The sequence below is a fragment of the Alexandromys fortis genome, unplaced genomic scaffold, assembly GCF_014885135.2.
Source record: "Alexandromys fortis isolate MF-2015 unplaced genomic scaffold, M_Fortis_MF-2015_v1.1 scaffold_218, whole genome shotgun sequence".
NCBI lineage: Eukaryota > Metazoa > Chordata > Mammalia > Rodentia > Cricetidae > Alexandromys > Alexandromys fortis.
In genome coordinates this window covers 1093970-1109727 of record NW_026068112.1, presented here as the reverse complement: position 1 = coordinate 1109727, position 15758 = coordinate 1093970, and the positions used below count along the sequence as shown (strand labels likewise).

The 15758-nt window shown below is 45.5% G+C and overlaps 1 protein-coding gene across 2 annotated transcripts in view; it reads right to left on the bottom strand.

The window, feature by feature from the left end:
- The window catches only part of Setdb1 (SET domain bifurcated histone lysine methyltransferase 1), a 35279-nt gene extending 34883 nt beyond the window's left edge, over positions 1–396 (bottom strand). The window contains exon 1 of one of the 2 annotated variants that reach the window (XM_050124626.1): positions 229–396. The gene's annotated coding sequence lies outside the window, so the exon portion shown is untranslated. The remainder of the gene's footprint in view (positions 1–228) is intronic. The other variant, XM_050124625.1, reaches the window with a different exon arrangement.
- Between the last annotated feature and the right edge of the window lie 15362 nt (positions 397–15758).

The window sequence follows — 15758 nt, the reverse complement described above, 5'->3', positions numbered from 1 at the left end:
GCTCGGCGGCCGGGGCGGCGACGGGATCGCAGCGGCAGCGGCAGCAGCAGCAGCGGCCCCGGTGCAGCGCCCGCAGCCCCGGCCTCACACCCGCCGCCCGCTCGGCCCCGCCCCCAGACTTCTCCGCCCTCCGCCGAGTCTCCTCGCACAGCCGCGGGCTCCGAGAAAAGCAGCCCGGGTCCGCCTCAGCCTCCCTCAGTTCGTCCTCCCCACAACGCCACTCCTCACCACAGGGCTGCGTCTCTCCACACGGACCCCAGATTTCGACGCCAGAGTTCGGCCTCGCCGACAAACACAAAAACCGCTGCGAGCGACAGCGGGGGTGGGGAGGCAGCGTGAGGGAGACAAGGTTTTGGGAAAACTAAAGGAAAGCCCGGAAGCAATGTCGAGCGCACTTCCGGCTACGGTAGGCCGAAGGGGTCAAATTTCACAGCCTAGCGTCGCGGGAATGGAGCTGCGGGAATAAGATTAAGCCTGCGTCCAGCAGTGCTTCTCCGGAGCAGGAACTGGTTGGGCCAAGCGGGCTTTGTCAAGAATGCTTACTGAAGCTCCTCCCCAACTAGCGGCCGAAAATACTTTGTTTTGAAGATATTTTTTTAGTTATAAAACTGCCATTTATTGCAAAATTAATGCATGTTCACTTCAGAAAGTATGAAAAATACAAATAAACAGGAAAAGATCACAATTCCACCCCTGAGATTGTATGGTCTTTGGTCTGTCACACGTCTTTAATGTGTGTCTGTGTGATACACAAAGGGACTCACAACTTCCTAGTTTGTGTTTAAATTTTGTGTGATGGGTGTTCCCCCCCCCCCCAAGCATGTTTCTCACACTCCCTAGGTCATGTTTCATCCTCTTCTCTCACCAAAGCCTCATTGTTTGATGCCTGTTTTGTGTGTCGTCTTTAAGACCCTGAAGATCTTGAGTCAGCATTTCCTTAAGAGTTTCCTTTGGTTGGGTGGTGGCGCACGCCTTTAATCCTAGCACTTGGGAAGCAGAGGCAGGCGTATCTCTGTGAGTTCGAGGTCTTCAGAGCAAGTGCCAGACAGACTCCAAAGCTACACAGAGAAACCCTATCTAGAAAAAAAAAAAAAAGATTTCCTTCGATTTTATTTTGTTTCCTCCTCTTGTGAAGATATTTTTCTACTCAAGTTTGAATGCAAGCACTTCCAGTACAGATCCGACCAGGAAACCCCACCCCTTTTTCATCCTCAGGGATTGAACAGCCCTAAAGATAAATTGCCAAATTCAAGTAGATGGTTCTCTCCTTCCACTGCCCTCATAACCCTGCCTGTGTTATGCCCAGATCCAAGAAGTCCCTCAAAAACCAGCAAGGAGACCGAGTCTTGTATGTGAAAGCAAGGAGCCTTTCTTTATTTTATACAAGTTTGCAAACACTGTCTCTCTGCATGTCCAACCTATCTGAATAATTGGAGAGCCCCAAACTCAGTTAGAGTTGGGTTTTTACAAGTAGTAAAGGTGGGAGCAAGGGATTTCTAAGATTCAGGACTCCTGAACGGCTGACATTTGTCTAGGGGTGTCCTGGTGAGTGTGCTGGCAGGTGATCCTATCTACAACAGTTGGAATGTTAGGAATTTCCTTTTGATGGTCTGGGTTCTTGGGTGATGCCTGGTTTTAGGAATTTTCCCTAATGCATGAGTTCTCTGCCAAAGCAAAAATCCCAGTCAAGCCAAATCACAAGTCAAATTAAGAAATATCTAGGTTTAATGGGATTCCTGCGCTCTCGGGTAGCCCTGAGGGGGAACCAGGAGGCCACAAAGGTGACAATCCTCCAAATTCACGCATTCCAGATCCTGACCCCTCCCCCAGGGAGGTTAGGGTATTTAAGTGAGCTGCCAGAGGAGAAACACACAGTCTCTTTCCTCTCTCCCCTGTGGTCGCTTTCAGGAACTCCCGGTTCCCCAGCGCAGCTGGCAGCAAAAACACTGCAGGTCCCTAAGCAGTGGCAGTGGGCCATGTGGCAGCAGGCAGCGGGCCCTGAGAGCAGCCAGTCCCAAGCAGGGATGTCTGCAGGCCCCCAGAGGTGGCTGGTCTAGGGCAGGGAGACATGGAGACACGTGGTGGTGACAGAGACATGGATAGGCACACCATGCAGAGTGAGGTTGGATATTTATTTACTGGGTTATGGAAGGGAAGGAGAAGAAGGAGAAAAGCAGAGAGAGAAAGACAGAGAGAGGGAGGGAGAGGGAAAGAGGGAGAGGCAGAGGGGAAAGGGGAGAAGTGGGGAGAGGCAGAAGCTGCCTCTTCAAGAGGGAGATGGAAAAGAGAGGGAACTCAGGCTGGAAGCTAAAGATCAGCCTGTCTCAGCAGAAGGGGGAGGGAGTGGGCGTGGCTTGTTTCTTAAAGAGACAGAACAGATCATTACGTTCCCATCTCTTTTTTATAATAAAAAGGCAGGAGGTTAGGTACCACAGGTTAAAGGAATTGGGGTGGTGGTTTCTCAAGACTTCTTCCTGCTTATTTGTGGGTGTTGTCTTTGGGGGGAGCCTGAGAAGGCTGGGTGCTGTCACATCCTGGCATAGCTGGTCTCTTTGCTCCTGTCTGGTGTTTGTGGTATGGAAATGTCTGGCGTCTCTTACACCTGTTTAAGGCATTGGCAGAATAGAGGACAAAGTTAAATTAAGGGAAAAAAATTGGGACTAAGGAATTGAGGGGAATATATCTGACCTGTTTAAGGTGGATACTTCAATTTGGCTCCCTGGAACTCACAAGAATTCTTTGGGTTTGTGAAAACAGAAGTTTTAGACATATACATTCTATAAACAGTAGCATATTTATGTCAGAATAACTGTAACAGATATTTTTGCACAATGAAAAGTATTTTTAAGACTATGGAAGGCAGCATGAGAGAGAAGTTTGATAACTTGTATTTGCCCTCACACCTTTATAATGTCCAGGTCTTGTATTTGTATTTTACTGAAAGTTGTTTGGTGAGGTTGTCCTTTTAAACTGACAAAACCTCTCAGCTATCAAACTGCATCAGAGATCTTTGAGAAGGATAAAATTTTACTTGTGTTATTGATTAAAAACCAACAGAGAGTTTACTGGTTGGCATCTAGAGCTACTCCTCAGGGTCCTCCATGGTTGCTGAAGGTCGTATTTGCCTTGTACTGCTTATCTAAGGGCCTGGCGGCTCCAGAAGACCCTGTGGGCTGAGAAATCTGTAGGAAGACGGGGCTACCTTGACCTGAGCAGCCAGGCTGTCGATTGCAGCGATTCTGTCCACATCTGGAGATCTTCAGTTTAGATGAAAGGCAGGTTTGCCCAGTGGTCAGCACTTGGCAGTTGCCGCGAATTGCGAATGGACGTTGTTGTGTGCCCATTTGTCTTCTGTCTTCTTCGGAGGAAATAGAGTGTTGCTGCTAGGAGCCAAATGGTCTCTTTTTGTTATGAAAAGATTTTTAATAATTAAATATTTAAATATCACATTTCCCCAGATCTTTGAGCAGTTGAGGGCTGTTTATCAGATATAACTACAGTATAGAATCTGCTTGGAGAACTGGGTCCAAGCTTGACTGTACTGGCTCTTAACAGGTAAGATTTACACTCGTAAAAAGGCAGAAAGAAGATAAAACTGCTTGTAATAGAAGGTTAATGATAGAACTGGCAAGAGTAGAAAACGTCTTAATATATTTTAAATGAGGGTTGGAGTAAATATAAAGTATTTTTATAAGAGACTTAAAAGTACATACCAGTTTAAAACATGAGACTTTTTGATTTTGTAGTCTGAAATAAGATGAAATAAACAGATAATAATAACACTTAACAGTAAACATTTTTATGATTTTTGTTGTCGGTGGGTCCTGAGCAGCTTGTGGCGGGGTGGGCTGGTCCTGGCGACAGTGAAGTTCCCTGACTGGGAGAGCCGCGCAGACCTAGCCATGTGGTGAGCTGCTGGGCGGACAACAGTGAGTCCCTGGAAGGCAAAGGTTCCCAGAGGTGAGCGGGTGGGCAGGTGAGCGGGTGGGAGACACGTCCACAGACACATTGTACAGAATAGAATTGGATATTTATTATTTAGAGGGGGTAGAAGAGAACAGAGAGTGAAGGGGAGAGCAGAGAAGTGGGGAGAGAGGCAGATGGAAAAGAGAGTGAACTCAGGCTGGAAGCTGAAGATCAGCCTGCCTCAGCAGATGGGGGAGGGAGTGGGCGTGGCTTGTCTTTTAAACAGACAAAAATCATAACATTCCCAGCTATTTTTTTATAATAAAAAGCGGGAGATTAGACACTACAGTTTGACGGAATTGGGGCGGCGGATTCTCAAGACTGCTTGCAGCTTATTTGTGGGCATTGTCTTTTGGGAGGGGACCTGAGAAGGTTGGGTGCTGGCCACATCCTGGCATAGCCGGTCTCTTGGTTCCTGTCCAGTGTTTGAGGCATGGAAATGTCTGGTGTCTCTTGTACATGTTTAAGTTTTTGGCAGAATAAAGAACAAAGTTAAATTAAGGAAAAAAAAAATTTAGGACCAAGGAATTGAGGTGGTATCTGACCTGTTTAAGGTGGATCCTTTAATTCAACTCCCTGGAACTCACAAGAATTTCTTGAGTTTGTGAAAACAGAAGTTTTATACATATACATTGTATAATGACTGTGATATATTTTTGTACAATGAAAAGTATTTTTTTTTAAAAATATTTATTTATTTATTATATATACAATGTTCTGTCTGTGTATATGTCTGCAGGCCAGAAGAGGGCACCAGACCTCATTACAGATGGTTGTGAGCCACCATGTGGTTGCTGGGAATTGAACTCAGGACCTTTGGAAGAGCAGGCAATGCTCTTAACCACTGAGCCATCTCTCCAGCCCAATGAAAAGTATTTTTAAGACTATGGAAGGCAGCATAAGAGAGAAATTCTAAAACTGGCAAAACCTCTCAGCTATCAAACTATCAGAGATCTTTGAGAAGGATAAGATTTTACTTGAGTTACTGATTAAAAAAATGACAGAGAACTTACTTGGTTCTCACACAGAGCTACTCTTTTTGGGACCTCCATGGTCACTAAAGGTCGCATTTGTCTTTTGCTGTTTAGCGTAGGGCCTGCCAGGCTCTAGAAGACCCTGTGGGCTAAGAAATCTGTAGGAAGACAAGCCTACCTTGACCTGAGCAGCTAGGCTGTCGATTCCAGCGATTCTGTCCACATTAGGAGATCTTTAGTTTAGATGAAAGGCAGTTTCCTCCAGTGGTCAGCACTTGGCAGTTGCCGCGAATTGCGAATGGACGTTGTTGTGTGCCCATTTGTCTTCTGTCTTCTTCGGAGGAAATAGAGTGTTGCTGCTAGGAGCCAAATGGTCTCTTTTTGTTATGAAAAGTTTTTTAATAATTAAATATTTAAATATCACATTTCCCCAGATCTATGAGCAGTTGAGGGCTGTTTATTAGGTATAACTACAGTATAGAATCTGTCTGGAAGGTGGGTCTGAGCTTGACTGTACTGGCTCTTAACAGGTAAGATTTACACTTGTAAAAAGGCAGAAAGAAGATAAAAAAACTGCTTGCAATATAAGGTTAAAGACAGAACTGACAATAGTAGAGAACAGCTTAATATATTTTTAAATCAGGGTTGGATTAAATATAAGGCATTTTTGTGAGAGAATTAAAAGTACATACCAGTTTTAAACATGAGACTTATGATTTTGCAGTCTGAAATGAGATGTAATGAACAATTATTACACACAGAAAGAGTGAACAGGAATTGGGCAACGTGGATGCTTTTGATGGGCCCTACCAAAGGCATGCCACTGCGCAAAACACATGTAACAGTCAACAAGAGGACTTTAGTGAAAATCAGGGGACAAGGCAGGGTATACTTAAGTAAAGATGGAAGAACTTGGTCACCTGACCTGGCTCTCAGCCAAGATGGCAGTAAAGTCAACTGACCCCAGTCAACATGGGAGCAGCCACGTGTTGTATGAAAAAGCCACAATTTTTGAGCCTAAGGATTTTTAGGCTTAATAAGAGGGACCTAAAGGTGTGATCTGCCCTGTCGCTGAGCCGCCATGCCACACCACAAACCACAGAGGGGAACAAAAGGCTGGAACTGAAAAAAAACCTACCATGCCATGGCTAGAATTGAAAAAGCCAGCTGGAATTTTAAAAAAGCCAGGGAGAGCTGGACGGTGGTGGCACATGCCTTTAATCCCAGCACTCAGGAGGCAGAGGCAGGCGGATCTCTGGGAGTTCGAGGCCAGCCTGGTCTACAAGAGCTAGTTCCGGGACAGGCACCAAAGGTACAGAGAAACCCTGTCTCGAAAAAACAAGCAAACAAACAAACAAAAGCCAGGGAGCCGCCATGGGTGGTTGCTATCCAGAGCCAAAATCGTGAAAACAGTGGCACCCAAGGTCTATAATGGGAACGGGTGTGAATCGGCACGAACACCCAGGACTTGTGGACGATTGTCCTCAGACTGCAAGCGGGGTGTTATGGCCTGGCTGGATCTGGTCATTCGGGTGACTCAGAAACCACAGAGGCTGGTGCCGCTCTGAGCGGTGTTTATGACGAGGGAAGAAAAAAGGAAAGAGAAGAAATGAAAAAAAAAGATGAAGAAACTGGGGGACCCTGGGTCCCCAGTCGAATGCACTGTATGGGGAGTGTACAGTGCTAACGGATGGGCTGACTGACCCCAGGTCAGTCCAAACATGATTTCGGTAAAGGGAAGCAACCGTAGCAGAATGGGGTAGACTCACTGATTGAAACCAGGAAGCCAGTGGTGGGAGTGGAAAAAAAAAAAACTTGGTTCAGGATCCTGACCCTGGGAAAGGAGTTTCGGGCAAGAGTACCTATCCAAGTTGTGCCGCACAAATTTTATGATTTTTGCTGTCGGCGGGTCCTGAGCATCTTGCGACAGGGTGGGTTGGTCCTGGCGACAGTGAGGTTCCCTGACTGGGAGAGCCACACAGACCCAGCCATGAGGTGAGTGTCCAGAAGGCGCAGGTTCCCAGCGGTGAGCGGGTGGGCAGGAGAGTGGGTGGGAGACACGTGGACAGACACATCATACAGAATAGGATTGGATATTTATTACTTAGAGGAGGTGGGAGAAGAAGAGAACAGAGATAGAGAAAAGGGGGTATCTGAGAAGTGGGGAGAGAGGCAGAAGCAAAGCTGCCTTTCCAAGAGGAAGATGGGAAAGAGAGCAAGCTCAGGCCAGAAGCTGAAGATCAGCCTGCCTCAGTGGATGGGGGAAGAAGTGGGTATGGCTTGTCTCTTAAAGAGATGGAAATCATAACAAACATGGGTGCATTTAAGTTACATGTATGATTACACACAGCGTGAACAGGAATTGGGCCCTATCAAAGGCATGCCACTGCGCAAAAACACATGCAGCAGAGTCAACAAGAGAAACTTAGTGGAAAAAAATAAGTAAACTCGGGGACAAGGCAGGGTACACTTCAGGAAAGATGGGAGAACCTGGTCATCTGACCTGGCTCTCAGTTAAGATGCTGGTAAGTCACCCATGTAACAGAGTTAACACTGGGGAACCAGGCAGGAAACACCTCAGTAAAGATGGTGGAACTTTATCACCTGACCTGGCTCTCAGCCAAGATGGCGATGAAGTCACCTGACCCCAGTCAAAATGGCAGCAGTCACATGTTGTATGGAAAAGTCACTCAGTTAAGATGGTGGTGAAGTCACATGTTGTATGGAAAAGCCACAGTTTTTGAGCTGCAGGGATTTTTTTAAAAAAATATTTATTTATTTAGTATACAGTATTCTGTCTGCTTGTATGCCTGCAGGCCAGAAGAGGGTGCCAGACCTCATTACAGATGGTTGTGAGCCACCATGTGGTTGCTGGGAATTGAACTCAGGACCTTTGGAAGAGCAGGCAATGCTCTTAACCACTGAGCCATCTGTCCATCCCAGGGATTTTAAGCTTAATAAGAGATAGGAAAGCCACAATTTTTGAGCTGTGGGGATTTTAAGCTTAATAAGAGAGACCTAGACGTGTGATCTGCCCTGTGGCTGAGCTGCTATGTCACAAGCCTCAGAGGGGAGCAAAAGGCTGGAACTGAAAAAAAGAAAAAAGCTGCCTTGTGCATCTGACCAATCTTGTTAGCAGTAGTGGCAGGGACAGTTTGAGAAAACTCCTTCCGTTTGCCTGTGCACTGATAGTAGTTAGAAAGCTCCCATAAGAGTGGAGCTGGCAGGACACCGGCAAAGTGAGGGTAGGAGCTGAAGAAGTATGTCACTAAGGCCTGTGGTTTTAGGGCCTCTAAAAGGCATCCATTCCAGGGGGAATAGACATGGATGGCTTACTACCCACAGCTGGAACTGTGAAAACCCGTGAAACAGCAACACCACAAGGCCTATAATGGGGCGTCTCCCCCTATAGGTGAGGTGTAAATTGGAGTGAACACTGCAGGACCCGTGGGAGAGCATCCTTTGCCCCCCCCCCCCAGTGGGGTTTTACAGCCTGACTGGATTTGGCTGGGGCGACTTGGAAGCCAGAGAGGTCAGCAGCCTTTAATGGTTGGGGGTGGGGGAAGAAAAGAAAAGAAAAAGAAAAATAAGAGAAAGAAAAACTGAGGGACCCTGGGGCCCCAGTTGAATGCACCACACAGAGTGTACAGTGCTAGTGTGGAAGGACTGACCCCAGGTCAGTCCGGTCATGATTTTAGCCAAGGGAAGCAATCCAGAGGGGAATGTCAGTGAAGGGCTCAACTGTTTGTGTTTCTAGGAACACCAGAAGGTTGCTAGGAGCTAACCGGTCAATTCCTCGGGTTCAGAGAAATGGTTAAAGCTGACCAGAATGGGGAAAACTCACCAATTGAAGCCAGTGGTGTGAGTAGAAATCACGCTGTAGAAATCATGTGGTTGTTGTGGAAAAAAATCCTGGTTCAGGATCCTGACTCCAGGAGAGGGACTCGGGGCTCAAGAGCCTATCCGAGTCACAGCACCAAATGTAATGGAAAAAGTTAAAAATGCTGAGGATTCCTGGTGGTGGCAGGCAGCGGGATGATGGGTGAGGCTGATAAGAAGTTGTAATTAACCAAACCAACTTAAAATAATATTCAGCTTTAATAAACAGAAGAAAGGAAACTTACAAAAACCAGGGTTCCAGCGATTCAGGAGAGCAGGAACACAAAGAGGAAGAAACAAGTGTACATGGGTATTTTATCTGTTTTTCTGTGGCCCCAGGGGGACACACCCTAAACAGAAGGTGATTGGCTAAAGTCCCCCATCAGTGGGCCATGTGGCAGCAAGCAGTAGGCAGGGGGTCCCGAGAACAGCCAGTCTCAGTCTGCAGGTCCCTGAGCTGTGGCTGATTCTGGGCAGGGAGACACACTGCGGCGGACAACAGAGACATGGATAGGCACACCATACAGGGTGAGGTTGGATATTTATTAAGTGGGTTATGGAAGGAAAGGGGGAGAAGGAGAAAAGTAGAGAGAGAGGGAAAGAGAGAGAGAGAGAGAGACAGAAAGAGAGAGAAGGAGGAAGGGAAGGAGGGAGAGACAGAAGTGGAAAGGGGAGGAAGTGGGGAGAGGCAGAAGCTGCCTCTTCAAGAGAGAGATAGAAAAGGGAAAGAACTCAGGCTGGAAGCTTAAGATCAGCCTGTCTCAGCATACAGGGGAGGGAGTGAGCATGGCTTGTCTCTTAAAAAGACAGAACAGATAATTGCACTGTTTTCCCCTTGGGGCCACCTGAGGGCACAGGAATCCCATTAAACCTGGATATTTCTTAATTTGGCTTGTTGTGATTTGGCTTGATTGGGATTTTTGCGTCAGCAGAGAGCTTGCATTAGGAAAAATTCCTAACACCTGGGTAATCTCAGTTTGTGGTCCTTCTTGCAACCAGGTATTGCTTCACGGTAAACTACTGAAACTCAGGCTTCCATTAAACTTATCATGACTAGTGTAATGGTAAAAATAAAACGGTGCAGGTCCCCAAGTGGTGGCAATGGGCAGTGGGCACGAGACAATGTCAGGTCACCAGGCAGGGAGCCCCTGAGGGCCAGCAGATTCCAAGCAGGGAGCCTCGTGGCGGGTGAGAGACCTTGGCGGGACAGATAGTCCTAGGAGGAGAGACAGATGGATAGGCACAGCATGCAGAGTGAGGTTGTATATTTATTTAGTGGGTTATGGAAGGGAAGAGGGAGGATAAGGAGAGAATAGGACAGAGAGAGAGAAAGGGGGGGGAAGAGGAGAGGAGCCATGGTAGCAGCTACCTCTTTGGGAGAGAGACAAAAAGGGAAGACTCAGACTGGAAGTGAAAGATCCACTGCCTGTGAAGGGGGGAGACTGCTTCCTGCTGATTTTGTGGGCATTGGAGAGTTGAGGTGCCTGGCCATGTCCTGGAGTGGCTGATTACTTCTGTGTTTTTTGGGCTCTGTGGAACTGGCTGGCTTGCAGCTTGGACCTCTCAAGATGCTGGCAAGGCAGAAGATTATGTCTGGAAAAAAATTTAGATCCTGGTGATTGAGGGAGGAGATTCCCAAGATGGAAGATGGAGGGGATTTTCCTTTTTTTTTTTTTTTTTTTTGAGGTGGAAGAGGGAGTTTCCCAGGAGTTCCCGAGACCAGAAATGATAAGGAAAGAATTAAATGATACTTATTTTGGATGAGTTTGATCCATTTAGGTAGATCCAATTTGATGCCCTGCAGTTTATGAAAAATGTTTTAAAAGAAATAAATTTTAGACATATTAAAAGCTTATGGTTATGATAGTATAGTGTTGGAATAGAAGACAGTGGGGAGGAGGGAAGAAAAGAAGAGGGAATTATTAGAAAAGGATATTATTAGACCCCTTAATGTTTTACCTGAAGCAAATCTTAAGGTACTTATCCATAATGTAATCTGAGTTAGTTATGGATCCTCTTGTCATAAGAAGCCCACACTCCTTCCAAATGGCTGCATGGGACAGGAGGACATGAAAGGCATATTTGGAGTCTGTGTAAACATTTAAAGATTGTTTCTGTGCTAACTGGAAGGCACAGGTAAGGGCTATTTATTCAGCCTGCCAATTAGTGGTATGGGCAGGGAGTGCTTGTGCCTCTACCACCCCAAAAGCTGCCTTGTATAAGGGACAGGTGAGGAGAGAAAAAGGGGATCCAGGAACACTTGAATCCAGCTATTCCTAAGAATGATAAAACCTCTTCTTTTGTAGAAGGAACTGCAAGGGACTGAATTAGCTTTTTTCCTGTCTAGGGTAATAGCCTTTTGGTTGGAGGTAATAATTTATAACCAAGTAAATGACCTGAGAGGTAAACAATTGGACCTTGGAAGGTGAGATTCTATAGCCCTCTGTGGATAGGAAATTTAAAATAGTGGAGGTATCAGTTTTGCTAATCTCTAAGGATGGACTGCAAAGTAAAATATCATCTATATACTGTATGAATTTAGACTTAGGGAGAGACGGTGAGAGCAGATCAGAAGCTGAAGTCTGACCAAACAGGTGTGGGCTCTGCTGGAATTCCTGGGGAAGGATAGTCCAGGTGATCTGTGTGGAGAGGTGAGTGTCAGGGTAAGTCCAGGTGAAGGCAAAGCTATTTTGAGATTGAGAGCTGATAAGAATAGAGAAAAAAAGCATTCCTGAGATCTAGAACTGAGAAGTGGGAGGTTCCTGGAGGGACAGTGGAAAGAAGTGTGTAAGGGTTAGGCACTACAGGATTAAGAGGGACCACTGCAGAGTTAACAAGCCTTGAACCAGGCGATAGGTTCCATTAGGTTTTTTAACAGCAGGTATAGGGGTATTAAAAGGAGAAGAGTTGGGGTGAAGTAGCTTTTTTCTTAGATGATCAGAGATGATAGGTTTAAGTCCCCTAAGGCTCTTAAGGAGAGAGAGAGAGAGAGAGAGAGAGAGAGAGAGAGAGAGAGAACTGAGCTTGGGTAATGTACTTAGTAAGATCTTGTAATTTGATGATGGGAAATGGTGTTTATCAACAGAGGGGTTTTGGGTGTCCCATTCTTGGGGGTCCACTGACTTAGAGGCTAATAGAGGAAATGACATATTGGAGCTGGGAAGGTGGGACGCTAGAAGGAGGAGGAGGGGAGCTGTTGTCACCTCTGGTGGAAGGTGAATAGAAGGAGCAAATGAAATGGAAGCTCCTACTTTTGCTAAAAACGTCTCTTCCCATAAGAGGTACTGGGCAGGTTGGCATGACTAAAAATGAATGAGTGAGATAAATACCCCTAATAACACAGTTAGGTAGTGGGGTCTGCTGAGGTAGATAAGGCTATCCTTTACCCCAACTATAGGAAAACTAGAAGGAGAGGTAGGCCCCCAGAATTCTTTCAGTACTAAGTATGTGGCTTCAGTGGCCAAGAGAAAGGAGATGGGCTGTCCTGATACCATGATCTTTACCCGTGGTTGTGGTCAGGTCAAAGGAGCCCAGGCAGTTTCACTAGTCATTGGCCAGACCTAGAAGGTCAACTTGAGAATCTTCTGGGTTTGATGTCTGTAACATGGGGGCTTGCTTGTTGGAGTTTCTGTCCTGCCCAGTTCCCACAGCTGGTAAGCCCCCCAAAAAATCACACAGAAGTCTACATAAGTTATAAACTGATTGGCCCATTAGCTCAGGCTTCTTATCAACTCTTTTTTTATTTATTTATTATGTAACAATATTCTGTCTGTGTGTATGCCTGATGGCCAGAAGAGGGCACCAGACCCCATTACAGATGGTTGTGAGCCACCATGTGGTTGCTGGGAATTGAACTCAGGACCTTTGGAAGAGCGGGCAATGCTCTTAACCTCTGAGCCATCTCTCCAGCCCCCTTATCAACTCTTATAACTTATATTAACCCATTATTCTAGTATATGGTAGCCACATGACTACCTTTTTCGGTAAGGCAGGTTACATCTTACCTCTTCAGTGTCTGGACAGGACTGGGGAAAGAGCTTCCTTCTTCCTAGAATACTCCTGTGCTAATTGCTCCACCTCTACTTCCTGTCTGGTTGTCCCACCTATACATCCTGCCTGGCTACTGGCCAATCAGCGTTTATTTAAAACATAATTGACAGAATACAGAATTGTCCTGTACCATTTCCCCCTCTTTTTATTAAACAAAGGAAAATATCCATAGTCCATTTTTGGGAATGTGGGCGTAGTATTCCAGGCTACTTCCTGCTGGTTGGGGGTGCTGATAATCTTATGGGGACCTAAAGAAAATTTAGAATTATGATCAAGAATTATGGAGTACCCTGTGAGTCTTGATCATCTCAGGCAGCAGTCTTGAATCTGTTCTGGATGTAGAACTTAGACATCTGGGCCATCTGTTCCTACCAGAGATTTCTCAGGTGGTCTTCCTTGACCAAACCTGATTTTTTTCTTAACTCAGAATGAATCTACAGCCTCTCACTTCCTGTGGAAACAAAAGCAAAATCTCTTCTCCTGTTGGACCTTGAAGTCCAACTACCAGGCGGAGTCACCCCAAGAGACCATCTCTCACACCACAGTTGATGTAAAGGCATGAGGATTTTATTAATTCTGTCATGACAGGGTCTTTCAGCATTCGAGAAGCCAGAAAGACCCCAATGGCCGGTATAGGCTACTTTTAAAGCAAAAAGCCACAGGAACAAAGGGGGAGTTTGGGGATTGTTATTTAACTATTATGATTGGCTTATTCAAAGGGCTATTACCAATAATTGGCTGGAGAGCAGTTGCCAGATTAGATGAGGTAAGAGGAAACATTTGAGGGTTACTTTGCCCCTTTCCCCGGGACTGAGTCAAAACATCTTTGGCCATCTGTGGATTATCTTGTCCCAATTTCAGGAATGGAGCTCTATTTGAAGAACACTCACAAGGACTCAGGGAGACGGAAAGTTCCCAACATTCCAGTACATGCATGTGTAGTTGTTAGGTCTTTGGTTCCCAGGGGAGGAGGGAGCACTATTGGTGAGAGGCCTCAGCTTAAAGTTCTACACTCCAAAGTAACATAACTTTTGACTTCAAGTTTGAAGTCAAGGTATTTTCAAAATACCTATCTTGGATTAATTCAGCAGCATTTATAAGCAAATATCTTTTAGCAGCTGTTGCTCCTTCCTTAGCATTCAAACAACTCAAAGAGAGTATAATAGCATACAGTATCAAGATTCTCTGTGTATTTTTCATCTTTATGTGGCTTTACTTTAACCTCTATTTCTTTTATTTTTACTTTTTGGCTTTTTGAGACAGGTTCTTTGTATATCTTTGGCTGTCCTGGAACTTCCTCTGTAGACCAGGCTGTCTTTGAACTCACAGAGATCCACCTGCCTCTGCCTCCTAAGTGCTGAGATTAAAGGTATGTGCCACCACACCTTGAACTCACAGAGGTCTCTCTGCCTCTGCCTCCCAGGCTTTGGGATTAAAGGTGTGTACCACCATACCCAACTACTCTCTTTCTTTCTTTTTTATTTTAAGGACTTTAACCTTTAACCTGCATATATTTATAACACAGTAAACCATTTAGAGTTTTCTTTGTCTTTGAATCTATCTTTACTGTATCTCTCTCTCTTTTTATGACCACATGAGTTTTTAATTTGTTAAGCAGTATAGGTAGGATTAAAGCTGTGGCTTTGATGGCTGGATCCAGCCTATTCCTTAGCTTTCTGAGATTTCAGGCTCATGGCAGAGGTACTGGCCGGAGCCATGTTTATTGCCACAACTCTATGGTGTTTCAAGGTCCAGTAAGCAAGATGCAACAGTGTGTCCACAAACAACACTTAAATGCTTTCTCTGTAGCCAGATCTCCTGCCTCAAAGAGTCAGAGTTTGCATTGGTAGGATGGCCCAGAAATCCGGCATTTTAAAACAGCACGGCTTTTTTCCTGCTATGGCTTAAAACCAAAAAGCATGCATTCAGCTTTTCACCAACACTGTTTAAGTGTTTTGTGGCAGGACCTCTTAAAGAGCTGCAGGTTTTTGCAGCTAAAGCTGAGTCAGGAAGTCTCTCTTAAATGAGAGCGCTTGCCTCTAGCAAGCAGAGCAGATCTGAGAAATTGCTGTAACCAAGAAGCCATGCTTTATTCTTTTCTGTCTAGAATTACTTCCCAAGCTCTCTCAGATTTTATATGGATGCAGTTGTCTACATGGGTACAATTTGTAACATAAGGGCCTGTTTGTTGGGGTTTCTGTCATGCCCAGTTCCCACAGTTGTTAGGTCCCAAAAAAATCACACAGAAGTTACATTAGTTGATGGAGGAAGGTCATTGGTAATAAACAAACTGCCTTGGCCCATTTTGATAGGCCATCCCTTAGGTGGGTGGAGTAGGCAAAACAGAATGCTGGGAGGATGAGGAAGTAAGCTCAGAATGGATAGCTCTCCTCTCTGGGGCAGACGCCTCAGACAGAGGCCATGCTCCCCTCTCCCAGGCAGACACACCCGATGAAGCAAGCTGCCAGGTCAGACATGCTGAATCTTTCCTGGTAAGACCGGTGCTACACAGTTTATTAGAGATGGGTTGATCAGGATATCAGAATTAGCCAGTAAGGGCTAGAGCTAATGGGCCAAGCAGTGCTTGAATGAATACATTTTGTGTGTTGTTATTTCGGGGTATAAGCTAGCTGGCGGCCGGGGTGCCGGGGACGTAGCCCCGCTGCTCATATTACTACAATTAGTTATAAACTGATTGGCCCATTAGCTCAAGCTTCTTATTAACTCTTGTAACTTATATTAACCCATTATTCTTATCTATGTTAGCCACATGGCTTGGTACCTTTTTTTTTTTTAGTTTTTTTTTTCGAGACAGGGTTTCTCTGTAGCTTTGGAGCCTGTTCTGGCACTAGCTCTTGTAGACCAGGCTGGCCTCGAACTCACAGAGAT